General features: G+C 38.1%; 1 protein-coding gene across 2 annotated transcripts in view; it reads left to right on the top strand.

Moving 5' to 3' along the window:
- Positions 1 to 567: 567 nt before the first annotated feature.
- Positions 568 to 20,221, top strand: part of elmo1 (engulfment and cell motility 1 (ced-12 homolog, C. elegans)) — an 86,626-nt gene continuing 66,972 nt past the window's right edge. For both annotated transcript variants that reach the window (XM_084130935.1, XM_084130933.1), the window contains exon 1: positions 568 to 673. The gene's annotated coding sequence lies outside the window, so the exon portion shown is untranslated. The remainder of the gene's footprint in view (positions 674 to 20,221) is intronic.

The following is a 20,221-nucleotide window of genomic DNA, read 5'->3' as shown; positions in this document are numbered from 1 at the left end:
TGGTTTACATAATCTTTTACATCATGTGCGTTTCTTAACAGAATTCTAGACATTTTTTAAAGGCTTTTAAAGAATTACATCCTCTCTCTAATCACCGAAATGGAGTAGGCAAATGATGTCAGCATGGGACGGTTAATACATCACTTTGTGTGGGACAGATAATCAATCGCCTGTGTGTGTGGACATTGTGAGGACAGACATCTAATAGACAGATATTTACAAAATGCCAACTATGTCCTGAAGACAAATGGCCAGGCAATGATGTTCTGTTTTAATCATATTATAGACTTGCTGGCATGCAATTCAAGCTTTTAAAATAAGGAAATTTTTAGCTTTTTATGGAAGTCTCTATGTCTCTAACTATGCACTTAAATAATGCCGAAAACTATTTTATATAAAGAAGCAAAAGCAGACATCACAATCAATAGCCAATATCCACTAGACTAGATTGAAAAAGTACACTGATGCGCTTTTATAGGTCTTACTCTGCTGTTATTGGTGGATGACTGAAACAGCGGAGCCAATCAGCAGCCGGGGGGAGGAGGAAAGAGGAAGTGAAAACAACATCAGCACTATCATTCTAGTGCGCTAGAGAAAGGGAGGGAGCGCTCGCATGCAACAAACTCCCAAACATCAATCCCTGGAAGGAGGAAAAGTCGCCTCACCGCTTCAGGTTTGTACGTTTTATTACGCATTGCCCATTCCTCTGTTGTCGGTGTGACCACAGGCCACTTCGTGCTGTTTCATTCTTGCTGGTTGAAGTTTAAGCGCTGTAGTGTGCAGTTGTGAGACATTCGTGATTCGAGAATAGCCCCTCTATTGAGCGGGTGGAGAGTTTGACAGAGCTCAGTGCATGACTGACTGTGCTTTAGCCTACTTCATGCGTACTTTATTCCACACACGCATTTAAACATGGACATGGGGTCAAAAGAGTGTTTCAAACATCAGTGGTTGTATTTTACGATTGATACAGTTTATGGCGACAAGGTGCATTAGAGAGTTCTGCACAATGACAACGACTTCTCTATTGTCTCTTTAGGGAAGACCAGCAATATAGACAAGCAAAAGCTTTAATATTCTTTGAAACTTATTTTCTTTATTTAATGGAAGCCCCTCATGGACTTTGGAATGATACTTTGCTTGGCTTTGTATTGCACGCGACTGTGAGTGAAATAAATGTCCAGTTAAAGGGACAGATCACACAATTCTGTCATCTTGTACTCTATGGCGTTATTATAATGCATATTACTCGCCCTCATGTCGTTACAAACCCATACAACATTCTTTCTTCAGTTGAACACAAAAAGAGATGAGAGACAGTCTCAGTCACCGTTTACTTACATTGTAGGCAAAAAATATGCAATGCAAGTGAATGGTGACTGAAGCTTGACAGTTTGTCTTTTGCCTAACATCTCCTTTTGTGTTCCACTAACGTGAATAAACGATGACAGATTTTACATTTTTGAATGAACGGTCCCTTTAAAATGTAAATGTATGAAAGGAAGTTGTGTGGCCTTTGTATTACTAAGATGACTCATACAAAAATGGACAAAAAACATATCAAACAAAAACACTAGCCGACAGCAATACACAAACATAAAAAAACAGAGATTCAAATATGAATCATTTTATTAATATAGCCTATTTGTTTTTTATGCATTTTTGATACTTTGTGCTTTAGTCAGCATTACCGAGGTAAAATCATGCAGTAACTTCAAAATGTAGTTATGCCCACATTTCCGTATTTCAAACATTCATATAATATTCCCATATTTATCTTCTTCAAATTAAAGTAGCACACAGAATCTTAATTATGTTATAATGATTTCAGGATGGTGCTCATCCATAGAGATTCACTTCTGTAGATTTTTTTTTAATCATTATTGCAATCCTAAATGAGACTTTTAATCTACCAACAACTCTTTACACACTGATATATTGTATTTATATAATGTGGTTTTTATTCAGAAGAGCTTTTGAAGCGTGTCAAAATTGAGGAAGAAATGAGATCTGTAAAAAGTAGAGACTTCCATGCCCTCTGGGAAGTAAATAGTTCCTTGCTTTTCATTTGAAAAACTATCAAAAGCTCAAAGTCTTCATCCTTTTCATGCATATATTTCCTTGACTTTGTAGTTGAGGGTATTTCTGATGCATGCGGGTCTTGTGGAGTCCAGATGAGAATGTGTTTTGTTGCAGTGACAGTCTTTATCCTCATGTCGTTGAGTCACTTTTGTGTCTTGAGGGAAGTGTGAGCTCAGCGTCTCTTGCCCCATTGGTCCTTTAGATCACATGCATGCGCTCTTGGTCAAACGTAAGCATGTTCAGTGTACGTTATGTGGCATGTAGCGTGTTTTCTGGGTCAGAAATCATTGAGTCACATCACAACATTAATGTCAAATGCATCTTTTTGTTTGTAGACATGATTCTGTCTGTTGGGTGCCACTGTGTAGATGTTATTTTTTTGTTATACACTCTTAAAATAACCTCCATGGAACCTTTCCACTGCACAAAATGTTCTTTACAGTGGAAAAAGGTCCTTTAGATAATTAGATTATTAAAATGTTCTTTGTTCGATGAAAGATTTTTCTTTGGGAACCTCTTCAGTGCCATTGAACCATTGTTTTTAAGTGAGAAATAGGACAGCATTTTCAGTGAGTAGAGCGTGAAAGGAGAAGTGTTGCGAGCCGGACTCGAACCCACAGAGCCCAAATGAGCACCATGGTGCAATGTGTCAGAGCTTGTACTGCTAAGCCTCAGCAGTTTGATGAACGTGTGCAATGCGTTCAAGTACTTGTCCTATTTAAAATGTCTGCGAAATAAACTCATGAGGGAAAGCATCTTAAGTCAAAAGAAATGCTTTTAGGCTTTTCATTGTTCTCAGTTCTGGGTTGGAGTCAGGGGGGTTTATCATTGTCTCTGTGTGCGGTAGAGGCAGTAACTAAGATCAGATGAGTTTTCTAAGAGAGTCAGAAGTTTACGGAGTCACTGTGTGAGCGGCTTATTGAAATTCTGCACATGTGCGGCATGCATATATAAATTACTTTCTGCAGTTTCTCAGTCTCTCACCTCTGAGTGCTACCTTGCCAATTTATGATGAGATCTTGACTGCAAGTGATTCTCTCTTTCACACTGTGAGGGGGAGGGAAGGAGGGAGGGAGGGAAGGAAGGAGGGAGGGAGGGAGGGAGGGAGAGAGGGAGGGAGGGGGGGGGGTGTACATTCTTAACTGTTCCTTGTCTAATGTTCTCATCTCTGTCTTCTCTTATCTTCCTTACCACCAAAATAAGCGAGAAGTTTTGGCTTTGTATTCTTTTGGTGGCAAACATCTCTTCTTCCAGCCGAGTGCATCTCCAGTGTGGTAATATAGAGAAACTATTGTACGTACCCATGCAAATTTGTAAAAGCCAATTGCATCAGAGGAAAGTTATGTGAAAAAAAACAAACTAATTTATAAAATGCACGTATGGTTGGATTTTATTCTACATCAAAAGTAAGGAATAAAATTGGGGTTTATAAAGGCAGAAACTGACGTGAAAATATGCCGACTAAAGAGCATGCAGGCAATTTTTAACATTTTTTAGTAATTAAATTTATTCCAGTGCCTGAAAATAATAATCTATATGTCTTTACTGAGAGTGCGCTTAGATTTCCTTGTCCATTGATGATGAGTGCGGTACTTCTTTATCATAAAGATCATGTATCGTAAAGTGCTTTTACACATTGCTCTTGACTTTAAGATGAACTGATATTTAAAAGAGAGATGAATTAGCAATATGTTTTGTGCATACGGACAGTAAAAACTGTAATATTGTGAAATATTATTACAACTTAAAGTAACGGTGTTTTACTTTAATATATTTTTAAATGTAGTTTACTTTTTCAGTATTCTTGCTTGTACCATTATAAATATCTTTGCTCTCAGTTTAATGCGTCCCTGTTGAATAAACGTATTCGGCTAATTTCTTTCTTTCTTTCAAAAAATAAAATAAATTAGGCCATTTATGGACTCTAAGGTCTGGTTTCACAGACAGGGCTTAGATTAAGCCAGGGTTATGCCTTGTTTCAATTAGGACATTTAAGTATCTTTTATAAAATTGCTTTAGAAAAAAGCATTACTGGTGTGACAAAACAGCTCAAACATGCATTTTAGTTTGGGACTAGGCTTAAACCTGGTCTGTGAAACCGGGGGAATACTTTTGAACAGTAGTATATTTAAAATTCTCTTATTGAGTATTCCCTTTCTGGAAAAATGTTGCTCTTGCACTTACATATAGTACAGTACACATTTTTGTCTAATAAAATCCTTTCTGGAATGAGACCTCCTGCTAACACCATCTGCCTGTTGCTATTGTTCCTTATGGCAGCAGATATCATCTGAACTCCCCGTTTGCCCCCAGCATTGCCTGCCTAGATCAATTTCCTGCTTTAGTAGATAATGTAGCAAGCAGTGCATTTAATTATTGCTTCTGGCATTACATTAATTAAAGTAGCAGACAGGTTTAAATGAAGGTGTTAAAGTCGCATAAAACGTGTCGGTGGAAGTGTAAAGAGAACCTGTGATGCTGTCGTAGATTTTTGGGTTGAAACTGTTCTGCTTACTTCCTTGCTTTGGATTAAACCAGTGGATGTGAGAGTAAAACCAGGTCATTAGAAAGCTTTGTTTAGACCACTTTCTGTAAAAATGGATCTAGTCCAGTCCCTTCTCTGGACGTCCTCTGTGACTGGGTTGGGCCGGCGTCATCTCTAGACTGTGCCAGCAACACATTCTGAAGCTTTTCCTCGCACCTGTGCTCTTGAGAAGCCAGTGATCCTGTGGCGCCGCTTGTATGTACTAACATTTGGTTGAACTGGCCCGGCTGGTACTGATTTGGCACAGTCCGTTGTCTCTGAGCGGGCACAGATAGTCTTTGTGAGCCTCAGGTCATCGCAGCTGCACGCTCGTGATCGGTCCAGCTGTGTGCTCCAGCTGTGCACTTGCCGTAAAAACTTTCTCTCTTGGAAAGCCGTGTGGCGGCTCACTCTCTATCCCTCTGGCGAGCATTTCAAACTGCATCATGGTGTTATCGTCACTTAGCCAAGACTTACTCCATTAAAAGAGCAAGAGGTTGGGATGACAATATTAACAGTGTTGACATGTAGGGATCAACACAAATCCAGCTTTGATCCTCTCCACGTGGATCATGTGGCTTTAAAGTTGAGCGCTAATGGCCCACATCTTGATCTACTTTGCCAGGACTTCATCTTGGGTTAAGATTTGTCTTTGTTGCTGTTGTGAGCTGTTGGATTTGCTGTGTTTGCTATAGCACTGATTCACTGGCTCTCTGTAAACACATACAGACCTGAAGCATCATCTATGGCGTTTTGCTTCATGTCAGTTCATGGGAATTCTGGGATCAAATAGGCAAGTGCAAATTCATGATTTTAAAGTCAATTAGTTTGCTGAGTAACTGGCATTGAGATGAGTGAGAATGGGTTGATGATAACTTTTTTTTTTTTTTCTGATCTATTAAGTTTATTCAAAAATACATTAAAAGTACCATTCATACATTCCATACAATGACTTGAATTCATTTCTTCTATGATCAGCATGTTTTTAATGTCTGAATTAAAAATCATTTAGATATTTTTGGGTGGCCTAAAATATAATAATAGGGAAACAGCTGCAGACACTGCCTTTGAACTTTTTTTCTTCATTGTGACAATTTTATGTGAAAATGTGGTGTAACTCCCCAAAGACTTAATGATATTTACAGTATAAATGAACTCTTTCCCCGCCGCCAGAAAAAAAAAAATTCCGTGGCTTTGCCATGCAGCCACCGCCAGCGCTTTTGATAATTTTCACCAAATTTCATGGCCCCCAGAATATTTTGTTGTATGAACAGGCAATATATCAAAAGAATGAACAGACCTTCTGCTTTTAAACAAAAAAACATTCTATTCTAGCTTCATGCTTTCTTTTTCATCAACACTTGAATGGCTAAGTTTAATTAAAAGGCAACATTTTGAGCAAAAAGCTGAGAATCACATTTTTGTAAAAAACTACATCCAGATCGGATTCAGAATGATGATCAAAACATAAATGTAGTAGATCAAGTTCATCAACACCCCCAAAAGCTTCACAGTCATATAGCTCGTCCTGGGCCGACTCAACATTTAATTCGGTAACATTAGGCAGTTTTTATTTATATGCTGTTTAATGTTGATGTTAATGTTGTGTTATTTTACATAATGCATATTATTACACATAAGATCGCTTGTTCCTGCATTTTTTTCGCATGTGTTTTAATCAGGTGATTAAAGGTGAACTAAGTAACTTTTTTACCTTAACTGAACAGCTTCGGAGTCACTGGAATGGTTATATTACTTATTTCGGGTTGAATGGTGGTCGTTTCGCACCCCCCTGGTGCCCGTGAGCGGAAAATCCGGACTTGCAACTTTGAGCGTGTCAGGAGCGTGTTTGAGCGTGCCGCGTCAGGAAGTATCGCGTGATATCAGGTCTCGCGATGTAACGAATTGCTTTACGGCCAAAAGAAATCTGCTAAAATGCTGTCATTATTGCGCTCCCTCACGCTGTTCGAACCCGAATGAAGAAGACGTTTTAAAGAATGTCCCATCTGCTTTGATGTCGTTGATCTACTAGCCTCTGGTGTCTGAGAATCGCCAACGAGTTTTTACAACAGTGTTGTCAAATATCTATTCCGAAGCTGTAGGGGGAGCTCTAGAAAGAAACCTGCGAGCAAAAAGCAAGAATACAGCGAAGAAATCCCGAAATTACTGAGCCCTGCTTTAAGTACTCCTTCAGAAGATGTGTCATAGCGCCTCCTACTGTATAATAGAGACAATGCAGAAAGCCGGAAATTTCCTTCAATAGCGGGGAAGCGTTTTCTCACAAATGACGTAAATTTCCGTCAATGGTGGAGAAAGAGTTAATAGTTGGTTAATAGAATGGGTAAAAAATAACTTTTACCTTGAAAAATATATTTAAACTTTTAAAGATAACTAAAATTTGAACACTCATATATTCAAGTTGTAAAAATAAGGTTATATCTTTTTACTTGGTTACACCACATACAATTTTTTAGAATCACGATTTTTTTTGTTTCAAACATATCATGATTCACCCACGATTCTGAACAGACAACTAAACAAAATAACATGTAATTTACTAGAGGTGGTATAATATAAAAAAATTGGTTGACAGGAGTGGGCCATTACATTGAAATGTCGTGAAAATATATTAAACGTTTTTATGAAACCAACATGAGAACAATAGATTGACATTGGCCCTCTAAGGAACGCATGCATTAATATGCTTCATTTCTATGCAGTATAAATCAATTTGGATAAATCTGTCTGTCAGATATGTAAATGTTGGACATATGGATAAGAGGGAGAAGTCGTCTGGACGGGATGCTAAAGCATTTCACTATTGTTATGAAAGCTCAGTTTCTTTGTCTTTCTGTCTATCTCTTGTTCTCTCTCAGGTTTAGTGAGGTCTAACAGCAGCGCATACCATTCCCAGAATGTTTGTTTGCATAAAGAAGAAAACACTGCACCCCCATTTTGCCTTTCTTCCAGTTGATGAGTGTCATTACGACTAATTACATCAAGCCCCAGTAGAGATGTTTGTGTTGGGTGTGTCAGACATGCGCTATATGAGTCTAGTGGAGAGACTGTACGTTACTCTTTTATCCTTCACAAGGTTTCATTTAAAGACGGCTGATTCATCATAAAGATTTGCGTTTCGCCAAGAACAGTTTGTGTCTTTTGTGACAGTATCAGGCTGCATTTGGTTGCAATATGAGTAGGGTGGACATAGACTGAATTTGTCATGGCTGTCTGGCTTTGACTTTAAGCTTTGTGGATAAAGATTAGGATGCTGTAATGTGTTAGCAAGGATTGTTATTCTCTGTAGAAGTGCTTCTCTGAGATGATGAGACCCTTTTACTGTGTGATTGTGAATGTGCAGCAGTAAACAGCGGGTGTCTCTGTGTACACAAATGAAGCTGCTCTTTAGAGTTTGAGCATGCACTGCAGAAATTGAATTGAAGAGTGTACACTACAGTTAAATACAGTCATATTTATATAGCTAGTGTGTTTTTACAGATATACAAGAAACTTTGTTGGTGCACTTTCTGGATTTTCAATTGCTTTGGGGATGATTTCTGCGGTGATACTTTAAGTCACTCTTAAATTTATTCCAGGGTGGACTGTAATTCAATGAAACAAAAGGCATAACAAACTTTGTTCTGCTATTTATTTAAATAATTACACACTCTTAGTTTTATTCATCTGTTGAATGCCATGTAATCACAGCATCAATTGTCATCACCCACTGCCCAGCAAACTTAATTTAATTGCCAAACCATTTTATTTATTTATTTTGTTTAATTTTAAATTATTATTATTATTATTATTATTATTATTAATCAGCATCATTGCGTATTTTATTTTATTTTATTTTATTTTATTTTATTTTATTTTATTTTATTTTGAATTAAATTTTATTCAGTTAATCATAGGATCATTGATCACCCATTGTAATTTAAATTTAATTTATAATATTGTTGTCGTTGCAGTTGCAGGATCAAATGCCCACCATTTTTTTTTTTCTCTTTCTTTTCATTTAATTTAAAAATATGAAACTACTACTAATACTACTACTATTATTTGTATTATTATACTAATAGTATAAAACTTACGCCTCATTGGTTGACACAGAAGATGACCTTTTCAGGAGTGCTATAATTCAATGGACCATCAATAACTGCATCTTGTACTCCAAGAATAATAACAAAAACAAATTAACTTCTACCTGAAATCATCTAAATTTTGATTCATCATAGTGTGTCCCCCTCCCCTCCTCAGTGTGAAAGGCTCCAGCATTTTGTTGGTTAACCTGCATGCATCTGTGAACCTGATGGGTGTCTTATCTAGCGCTATCCGTATGTGAGGATAAAGCGGGCAGCAGTGCTAGACCACTCCCTTTAAAGGGATAGTTCACCTAAAAATGAAAATTCTGTCATTTACTCACCCTAAAGTTTTTCAAGACCTGTATGAATTTATTTCTTCTGCTGAACACAAAAGAAGATATTTTGATGAATGTCGGTAACCAAACAGGTTGATGGACTCCATTGACTTCCATAGTATTTTTTATTTTGTTTCCCATACTATGAAAGTCAATGGGGTCCATTAACTGTTTGGTTACCCATACTCTTCAATATATCTTCTTTGCTATTGAGCAGAAGAAAGAAATTCATACAGGTTTAGAACAACTTGAGGATGAGTAAATTTTTTTTTGTTGGGTGAACTATCCCTTTAGTGCGCATAGAATAGTTATTTAGATTGTGGATGTCTAGAATTTCAGCCTAGGCATAACATACTGTAATTGTTGTCTAAATGCACTGGACCTTGAAGTTTAGTGGTGTGCGCCTCTGAATTTACAGCATACTGATCAAAATCTGAGGCTTGGGAAGAAGATATGCATGCACATTAACGCTCCCCTCTGTAGGGCCTTAATCTGGAGAGACAAATGGCTGCTCTTTTTTTTCTTTCTTTTTTTCCGAGGTGCTGGAATGTCTCCTCTGAAAACATTGTTGACCTGTGCTACTGTTCTGCTTGGAATGTTCTGCAGGTGGTTTTCTTCACTTCTGTTCCGCTGTTTCTTTCTTTTTTCTCTCTCTCACTCTTCTCTGTATATCAATTTGTTTTACTCTCTGTCAGGCTGCTATGAACTCTGGCAGCCTGTGCATCTGTCTACTGACCACCTGCTGTAGGCATTATCACAGAGTCTGACCCCTGACAGGCCTGTTTCTGTGAGGCATGTGTGAGAGAAATCTACCTCTGTCCAGTGTCATAATATAATATAATATAATAAATTAGATATTTAATAATTATTGAATCTACTGACAGGCTTAGTTTTATTTCAACAGTCGCCTGAGGCTGTTTCATTTTTGTCTGAGTCTGAGTCATGTTAGTGAAAAAAAAAAAAAACACTACTGCACATCCGTCTTCAGCGGAGAGGAAGTCTGAGCTAAAGTCAGGTGAGCTGCTTCCTGTGCCGCCTACAGTGCACTCTCATCTATTTCCTGCGCTAACGGACGTGTACAATGTTTTTCCAGAGATGAGTGTTATGTTCTTTCCTGTTTGATGTTTGATCGCATCATAATGAAATTCAAGAGGGTTATTACTCTCCATGGCCAGAACAGAACCCTGAGAATAACTTTTATCGCTGATGTAATGGATTTAATATGAACAATTGTGTAATAGAATCTTCAGGCATTTCAGTGGCAGACAGAGGAAGGTCATTAGATACATTTTTCAAAAATAAATTAATGTAATTCATACATACAATGACATGAATACACTTTTTCTATAATAAGCATGTTTGTAGTTTCTACATTTAAAATTCATTTTGATTTATTTTTTTTATTTTTTTTATTCAGTGGGTATTAAGTAAAAAGATCAGGGCCCGTATTCATAAAGAATCTAAGAATCCTCTCAGAAAACTCTTAATTTAGCTTAAAAACTTTTATGTAGGAGTCTTAGCTTAAGAGCGATTCGGGACCGATCTGAGAGCAACTCTGAGCAAGGAAAAGACAAAAACTTTTATCTTAGTGAGGAGGCGGGGTTGACCCCGTTGCTATGTATGACACAATCTTTTGACGACTGTGATTGGTTGGTTGTCCAAGAAGGAAAAAAAAAAGTGATTTTAAGTATAGGGTCTATTCTAAGCCTTCACTTTGAACTTACATGCGTAATTTTTCCTATTTGATCGTTCTCTCACACACACACACACACACACACACACACACACATTATATATGTGTATATAAATCCTTTTTTTATTTACCATGCTGTTACTTTCCTATAAGGTATTTGATTGCTTAGAATGATAAAAATTGTTCCACTCTTTCCAGTTACACTGATTGCTGGCATGTCTATTTAAGTGGTGGTTTGAATGTTGGTTTTAATGTATCAAACATGGAATTTTCCCAGTTGCCAAATATCGTAATGTAGTGATTACTTTCATTTCAGGCGCTATGGCATTTCTGCGCTGTGTTGGAGATATTAGCGTGTCTCTAAAAAGATCAGTCACAAACATGGTCCCTGCACGATCTAATCTATAGCGTCTTATTAACTCACTGTTATCCATCGTCTGCAACACATTTCTTCTCCCTCTTCGTCTTTCTGCCATTTTCTCCTCTGCTAAAGAAACTCTCAAGCCTCTTAAAAGTCCTCGTCCGTGCTCCTAACAATTTTGACCTTAAGACCTCTTTTAAGGGTTAAGATGCTTTCTGAATTACTTTTTTCTTTACTAGGACTTTTTCTTTAATTTTAAGAGTAAACGCCCACATTTCTAAGAATTTTCTTAGAATTTTGTCACTAGGAGCTACTCTTTGCATTAAGATTCTTTATGAATACGGGCCCCGGATGATACAACCACTGTTTTTGTTTTAGATCAGGGGTGTCCAAACTCAGTCCTGGAGTGGCACTGTCCTGCTGAGTTTAGCTCCAGCTTGCCTCAACACACCTGCCAGGAAGTTTCTAGTAAGCCTAGTAAGACCTTGATTAGCTGGTTCAGGTGTGTTTAATTGGGGTTGGAGCTAAACTTTGCAGGACAGTGTTGCTCCATGAGCAGGATTAGACATCCCACTTTTTGTGTTATTTTAGTATATACATACCCCGTATATACGACCCAAAGTTGAAGCGCAAGGAAGGAGGAGGCGGGAACCGGCGCATATTAAACATAACTTTTAATCATAAAATAAAAAACCTTACGGCACACTGTCGTAAATAAACATAACAAAACAACAACTTAAAGTGTCCCAGGCTTGGCCCTCTCATCACCTCCTCTTATCCTTCCAGGGTTCCTCGCTCATTAACATTCGTCCCACCGGCCTCGCTCCACTCCCATGGCTCTTGGCCACACCCTGCTTCTCGCCACATACAAAAAGCGAACAAAGAGTGATCCCTTTATCTTTTTACCCATGGTCCCTTGCCTATTGATTCCTAACCTGCACCTGTACTGCTAGTGACAATGTAAATTCCACCCATGTGTTTTAAAATAGATTTTTACTTTTCTTTATCATGGACATTCTTGTTTGTCATATTCCCAAACGGAAAAAAAGGTAGCCATGCTTATAATAGATCTACATCAATTGAAGGACGTCCTGAGTAATGTAACCACCATGAAGAATAACAGCTCAAAGCAACCCCAATGAATGGGTAGAGTAGGGCTGAGGCCCAGAGATGAAAGCGCGTGTGGGCACACACACTCGTACACACACATAATGAAGGCTGGCATTGCGATGGGCGTTCCCAGTGAGGGCGGTTTGACTGAGAAGATCCTGAAAATGGACAGTGGAAAGGACTGTGTTTGGTCTTGGTCTGTGATGATGGGGGGATGGTTGGTGAAAGACCAGATACAGCTGGGCGTTAGTGCGGAGCAAGGGACAGCTGGCTTTGTGTATGTGTGTGTGTGTGTGTGTGTGTGTGTGTGTTAAGCACAGTGTCTCTTTGTTCCCCTCCCCATCCGCCTGGCACCGACCGGATCATTTAAGACCACAGCCGTTCATTGGCACCTCAGGTTCAGGAACAGCCTGGCGACTCTACAGAACGGCTGCACGCTACGGGGAAGATGCTTTGAAGGTTAGAAGGCCCAGCAGACAATAATCTATGCCAGCACTCCCACAGCCTGCAGTGTTTCCATAGCACGTTATTATTGCCCAAATTACAGTGTTTGGGATAATTATGTATATATATATATATATATATATATATATATATATATATATATATATATATATATATATATATATATATATATATATATATATATATATATATATTATAATCCTTAGTTTGGAAGCTTAATCTTTACTGCCGCTGAATGATAGTTATTCGGGTTTGAGATCTTTAGAAAATCCAGCCTGTCATGGCTCAGTGCAGGTTAAGACATTGCTTTTGACCCTGAAACACTTTGTTTGTTTAACTTGGAGGGTTTATTTTCATTGCTCTCGAGAATGTTTCTACCAGTGGTGGGATATTAGCGGAAAATTTCTGTCAAATTGTTGGGTAAAGCCATGTAGTTTTGTGCTGGGGATTACAGAGCGCGTCTCGTTTCTCGAAAAGACTTTCTGTACTCTTACTTAAATGGACCGTATATTTGAACCAGATCCTTGAAGTGGGGCGCGTAAAAATAGCATCAAATCAATCACGGAATGTTCCAGGTTCTTGCAGGTCTCAATTCAGGATAAATTAACCCATCAGGGATTGTGGTGACATGTTGCTCTATATTTTCAGTGCGTAAGAACTAGAATCGCTGGTCTAAAATGGGTAGACCCGTAACCTCTTATACTGAGTTTAGTATGTAATTTGCTTTGTCGTAGTGGCCTTGTTGGGTTTGCAGACTTATCCCTGCTAGATGTGCATGTGTGTTATTAGTGGGGCTTGCTAAGGCAATAATCACTATCCCCTGTTGGACCAGAGCGTTCTGGGCAGGGCCAGTAGCCTCGGACCTCGAGCCACAAAAACCAAAATCAAGCTGCGTTTCCACTGGCGGACCAGTTGCCTCACAGTAAAACACGCCCTTAACACTTAATCACGCCTTCATAGAACAACGTCACACAACCCCACTGTTTCACCAGCTCAAGGAAGCTAGCGGAAAACTAAGTGCACATCAAACATACTGAATCAAACTGCATATTATTATTATTATTATTATTATTATTTCACATAGAAAGAGAACATGCATACTTTTTCAGTCGTGCCTGCTTTCAATGATTTGTGTTCACAGCAATGTACAAAACAACTCCATTAAGTCAAAAGGCTTAAACGTATAGAAAAATACTATTACAGTATCATATTTCATGTCACATTTCTTTAGAAAAAATATACATTTCAATTAATTTTCCAGGAAATTATGCAATCTGAGGATGTTTGAGCGATCTCTCCCGTCTCACTATGCTGTTATCCCTTTAGTCAGAGCAATGGAGTGAGCGCAGGACAGACAACAGGAGTTATGAGTTATACGAGTTAACCGGAGTATATTTTTTTGGGAAAGTAAATGAGTGTTGTCATTCATACTAGATCATGGTATGCTGATGAATCAGACTGCAGATGTCAAGTATGCATACTTACAGACCCCTCCAGCAGAGAGCCTGGGAACCCCCACATCATTAGCAAACTGACGGGTGTCATTAATCTTTACATCGCGTGATGGTTGTTCATGTTATGATACTGTGTGAAATGGAGCTGGTCCAGCTGCTGTTTATTTTCCATGTTGTCTGTGACTCCTGCTGTTATCCATGTCCTGAAATCACCGCTCGTCTGGTACATTACGCTGACTGCTCATAGTAGAATTCTCATCATTCTCTGAGCAGAATAATCTAGAGCTGTTAAAGGTGCTCTAAAGGTGCAGATTTTAGACTGGGTTTGTCCTCAACTGTCACTCTCATTGTGCACATACTCAAAATGATCAAAGAATCATGACTAAACTGTTTGTAATGTTTCACTCATTCCAAGAGAGAAGAACGGCTGTGGTTATCTACGGCTGGCATGATGCATCATTTTCAAGTGTTTTTCTGTCAATTTTTGATTATTTTTTGTTATTTTTATGAGTGGAAATTTGGAAAAAGGGATTTATGATCTCAACAGACGAGAATAGAGAGTTTTGACATGACCCTCATAAGACACAAATAGAGCCATGGTGATGGTGGATCCATCCTCACATTTATTTATATGCCAGGGGAAACAAGTTCTTCCACTTCCCTTTTCTTTTGACTTGGAAACAAGTCTTTTGTTTTACTTCCACAATTGCTTAATCTCAGATATTGTGTTTTGGATGCCTGTTCTTGAAACTGTCCAAATGCATCGCAGATGCTAAGATACTATTACTAATTCTGTTGGGATTTGAACAAACCCTTAACCCTGAGGAATAAACTTTCATGTATAACTTATCCCACACCGTTTGTGCGATAGACATCAATGATGCCTTAGATTTAGGAGTGGGCTGAATAGTCCCAGTAAAAGAACGCATAGTTACAATTTTAATTTACATTTTCAAGTTGCTATGTGGTTTCTAGGGCGTACTATTAATTGTTGATAGGTACCATGGCACTTTTGGCAATTGTAATTTTTTATTAATATAAAATAATTATATGTAATGTAATCTAGTATAATACTATTGTTCAAAAGTTTGGGGTCGTTTATAAGTCATGCTCACCAAGGCTGCGTTTATTTGACCAAAATGCAGTAAAAATAGTAATATTGTAAAATATTATTACATTTTAAAATAACTCTTTTGTATTTTAATATATTTTAAAATGTTATGTAATATGTATTCCTGTGATGACAAAGTTGAATTTTCAGCAGCCGTTACTCCAGTCTTCAGTGTCACGTGATCCTTCAGAAATCATTCTAATATGCTGCTTTGCTATAACACATAACATAACATAACATAACATAACATAACATAACATAACATAACATAACATAACATAACATAACATAACATAACATAAAAAACGTATTTAGTTTTAGAAGCATTGTTAAACAAGCTCTCCTTTACTCTGATTATCTAATGCTTGTTTTTCATTGAAGAGCATGTTTCATAACCCACGTGTTTGTGTAATTCAGCAGTTTATATATACATATATATATATATAAAAATATATATAATAATATAGCGCTTTCACTATTTCTGAAAGAACAGTTTATGAACAATGCCGCCCACTCCGTCCCACTCTATGGTAAGTGCTCCTGAGGGCAGCGCATCGCCTGCGTTTAACATTCATCAGTGTTTGTAACAGTTAGACTCTGCTGCTGCTAAATAAAGGTTTTGTGCTATATCCCTGGAGAGTCCCACACCTCTTCCATCTCCTCGGCCTGAGGCCATCTTTATGTGAGAGACTATACAAATGAACACGGTTCCCATGGTTTCCCAAACAGGGTCTATCTATCAGGGTTGGTGTCAAACGGTCAGAGACTGCCATTGTGTGATGCTTACAACAGCCAGGGGTCAGCGGCACATTTTCAGCATGGATTCGCCCATGGGCTGTTCCTCTTTCTGAGAAAAGAACTCATTCATGAGAAGTGTTCATTGATTGTATTCCATTAGCTCTTCCCCATTTAAGTGATCATTTGGAACTTTTGTTTAGTTTCCTTTTACTATTAAAGATTATAAAAGCTTGCATTGCTGTGATGTGCTTTGTGTTTACATGTTCATGAATGAGTTTCATTAATAGATTAAGTACAAAAAAAGTTTACAATGTGATATTTGAAGGAATTTGATTATAGTTATTGTATTATTTATAAAGATTAATATTGCAAACAATAAGAAATGGAAAATGAGTATGTGGCGAGAGGAATTAAAATTTAGTGGTGCTAACTTTTTACAGAATTTTAGGTAGGCCTATTTATCAAAACAAACAGGCCCAAAAATGTGATTTTTATTGATTTTAATTTTTTTATTTGTTGACATCAAGATAAATTTATGATCATATATTTGTGTGTGTAATAAATATTAATATGAATTATTCTATAGATAAATTAATTTGTATAATTAACTCTTTCCCCTCCATCATTATGGGCTTTCACACCGGAGGAACCTTTTCATAGTTCCTAGAACTAATGGCGGAAGTAATCGCTTTTTGGCGTGTTCACACCGCAGGAACTGAGAACGATTTTAGCTCTAGGAATGCCTTTTTTGGGGGACTAAATTAGCTTCTAGGGTCTAACCCAGCAGCACAATAGGAACTACCAGATTGGCTGAATGCACGTGAAACACCAGCACCCGCCATTTTTTAAAAAGCCATGTACGCACAGTTTATAGCCTATATATTTACTCCATGACCTAACTCTATGAACATGGAAAACAGTGATAAATAGACCTATCAACCTTTACGCTAAGGAGAAAGTCAAATACAACTTTGAGGGGACCAAGCGACACGATTATGGATTTCTGCTAAGCTAGCGACATTGGACATCAACCACACGGCAAACGCTAATACTTTTTCTACTGTCTACTTTCTTTGTTTAACAGTTCTATCTAATAACGTAGACAGGACTGTTAAACAGATCGTAAACTAATGAAGATGGAGAGCGGGAGCACTGTGTGCTCAGGCTCTGGCGTTCTCAGCACCATCAAAATAAATGTCACAACAACAAGCGCATCTTGCGTCACTTCAGAGTTTATACTGGCGGTGTGAATGCAACAAGGAAAATGGCCCTAGGGGAACATTAAGTTCTCTGGGAACCACCCTGGTGTGAAAGGGACTATTTATGACACAATGGTTCCTCGCTATTGACGAGTTTTTCTGGCAATCCGCATTTTCACTGGTAGGAGGCGCTGTTACGGATTTTCTGAAGTAGTACAGCATCTCCAGATCCAAAAACAAGCAAAGTAGAAAATCTGTGTAAACCAGGGCTGTTTCTCAATTCCAAGAACGCAGAGAACGGACTTGTGTTCTCGTGGAGACCGGTCTTGCCAAGCTTCCTTGGAAGAACGAACTCGGAACCGGCCGCAATGACTTCTGGGACACCAGGCGAGTACTAGCTCAAGTCTGCATTCGATGCATCCTCGGTATCAAGAACACATCCGGGTTCTTTCATGCGTCCTCTGTACTTGCGTTCTTGAGAATTGGGTCTGAACTTCGACGGTTAATGATGGCGTAAAACGAGAACACAAGGACGCAAGATCGCTGAAGAACGCATATTGAGAAACACCCCAGGGCTGTGTTCGAAATCACCCCCCATTCCCTACATTAGTTCTCTAATATAGTTCACTTGAAGAAGGGAATGAAAACGAGTGAGTGAGTCTGCCGGAAGAGCTGCTGCTTTTGCAGAGTTTTTGCTTGCTGTTTATGAACTATTTTAAACTTAGCGAACTGTGGTAAGATGAAAAGAGTTATCTTGAGCTCTGTCATGGAAACTATGTATAGCCTAAACCTTAATTAATCATTTTAATAATCAATTAAATAGGAATTTATACCTGTATGATATTATGTTGTACCCACATTGGACCAGCGGTTTGGTTGCGGGCACCATCTTCTGGTCAGACTCTGGGAATTCATCGGCTCGCGATTCTACACAGTGCATTATGGGTATTCTCTAGCCGTTGAGCATACAGTTGTACACTCGTTATTGCGGTGCATTGTGGGATTGAATGAGTGCCCTTAACGTCCACTATGATTTTGAACTCCACTACAAATGTCTCTCCCCTCAAATAGTGCCCTGTTAGGGGGGGATTTCAGACACAGCCCAGAAAGAGCGGAAAGAAACTGTCGAAGACGACTGTGCAGGCTTTGGAGGTGTTGATGGACGATGTATGTTTTGATAATCATTCTGAATCCGATCCAGAAAAATGTTCTCCGCCTTTTGTTTGAAATGTTTTTTAACGAAACTTACCCACATTCAAGTGTTGATAAAAAAGAATGAATGAAGCTAGAATCAAATGTTGTCGTTGTTTTTTTTTTGTAAAAGCAGATTGTGTACATGGTCATACAGCAAAATACTACGGGAGCCATGACATAAAAAAAAAAAAAAATGCTAAATAAAAATAAAATAAAATCCTGGCAGGGAAAGAGTGAAGTACAAATATTAAAGTGCACAATAATTATAAAAAAATTAGAAATTTTTTATATATAGCTAGTACTGTATATATTGCAGGATACTTTTGTCACTCTGCTCCACTACACGGGTACATACCTGTCATTATTTTTGCAATTCTGTTTAGTGACACAAGAGGCACCGAAAACTGGCTGTGGTATTTGTGCACTTTGCTTCACTTGCAGTGAAATTTCCAGCCATCAGTATGAGATCCAAGTAGTGTTGGATGCTGAATTAATAACTGATGTTGCAATCCTAATGCAGAGCTTTTCCTCTAAACTCTCTCTTAATCTCTCTGCTATGTCTGTTAGCCATCGATCAGATCCAAGAGCTGCACTGGCCAGGATCTTGTGGGGATGTTTGGGGAAATTGCTTGAATTTCTCTCATCCCATCCCATCATTACTAATTCATTTTAATTTAGCCAGAGAAACCAGTGTAATGAGGTGAGGGTTGATTTAAGAGTCCTTAAATGTTCCAGTTCACTTTGTGGGATGTGGTGTAAGGGGTGGGAGCTGGTCAACATGGTGATTTTTAGTGTTTGTGTGCATTGGCATGTGTGCACAAAGTGACTTACCAGAAGTGGTTCATGTTAGGGCACTAAGGCAATTCTTGTGGAAACTATAGTACACAAAATAATCACCTACAGTTTATTTGAATAATAATTGTTTGTCTAGTTGCTCATGTTGACTTTACTTTTTGCAAACTTTTTAAACTTTTTGTCCATCAAAGAATCCTGAAAACAAAACACGCATCATGGTTTCCACAAATATATTAAGCAGCACAATGTTTGTAACTGATAATTAGAAGAAATGTTTCTTGACCAGCAAATCAGCATATTAGAATGATTTCTGAAGGATCATGTGACACTGAAGACTGGAGTGATGCTGAAAATTCAGCTTTGCCATCACAGAAAAAAAGTAATATATTCAAATAGAAAACAGTTGTTTTAAATTGTAATAATATTTCATAATAATTAAGCGTAGCATCAGTTCTGGCAGGTCACGTAAGTCAAGCTTGCATCAGCTGACTCTCAGCTGATCCACGTCTACCTATAGGAATACGACGCCTACACTGTACACATATATAAGCTCGTTCAGTATTATCAACAGCTATCGCATTTCTCAGGAGCGAATTACCCTGATCCATCCCCAGCTCCTCCTCTCATCAGTCAGGATTTGGGATTCTGATTCCCCTTGAATCAGAATAAATTCTTGAATTATGTTGTTCTTAAAATCTTGAATTAATGATATCTGCATACATTCATGTTGGTTCTGTTCTGTTTACCCTAAGGGGGGTTATTGCTGCTCTTATCCATGCTAGGCTGCTGGGAGTTCTTGCCCAGAACAGAACCATACCGCCAATCTTGTCAGTCGTATTTGACGATAGTGGTCCTGACAGAATTACTGTTTTTATTGTATTTTTTTATTATATAAATGCAGCCTTGGGGAGCATAAGAGACTTCTTACAAAAACATAAAAAAATCTTACTGACCCCAAACATTTCAATTGGTAGTGAATCTATTTTAAAATCTATCAGTTGATTATTAGAATTCTGTTTTTTTGTTTTGGTTTCTATAACTTTCTACAAATTCCATTATTGGTTGCCCCCTTTGT

Source organism: Abramis brama (genome assembly GCF_963993115.1).
Source record: "Abramis brama genome assembly, chromosome: 12".
NCBI lineage: Eukaryota > Metazoa > Chordata > Actinopteri > Cypriniformes > Leuciscidae > Abramis > Abramis brama.
Note: the sequence above shows the minus strand (reverse complement) of the source record. Positions and strands in the feature narration are given on the sequence as shown.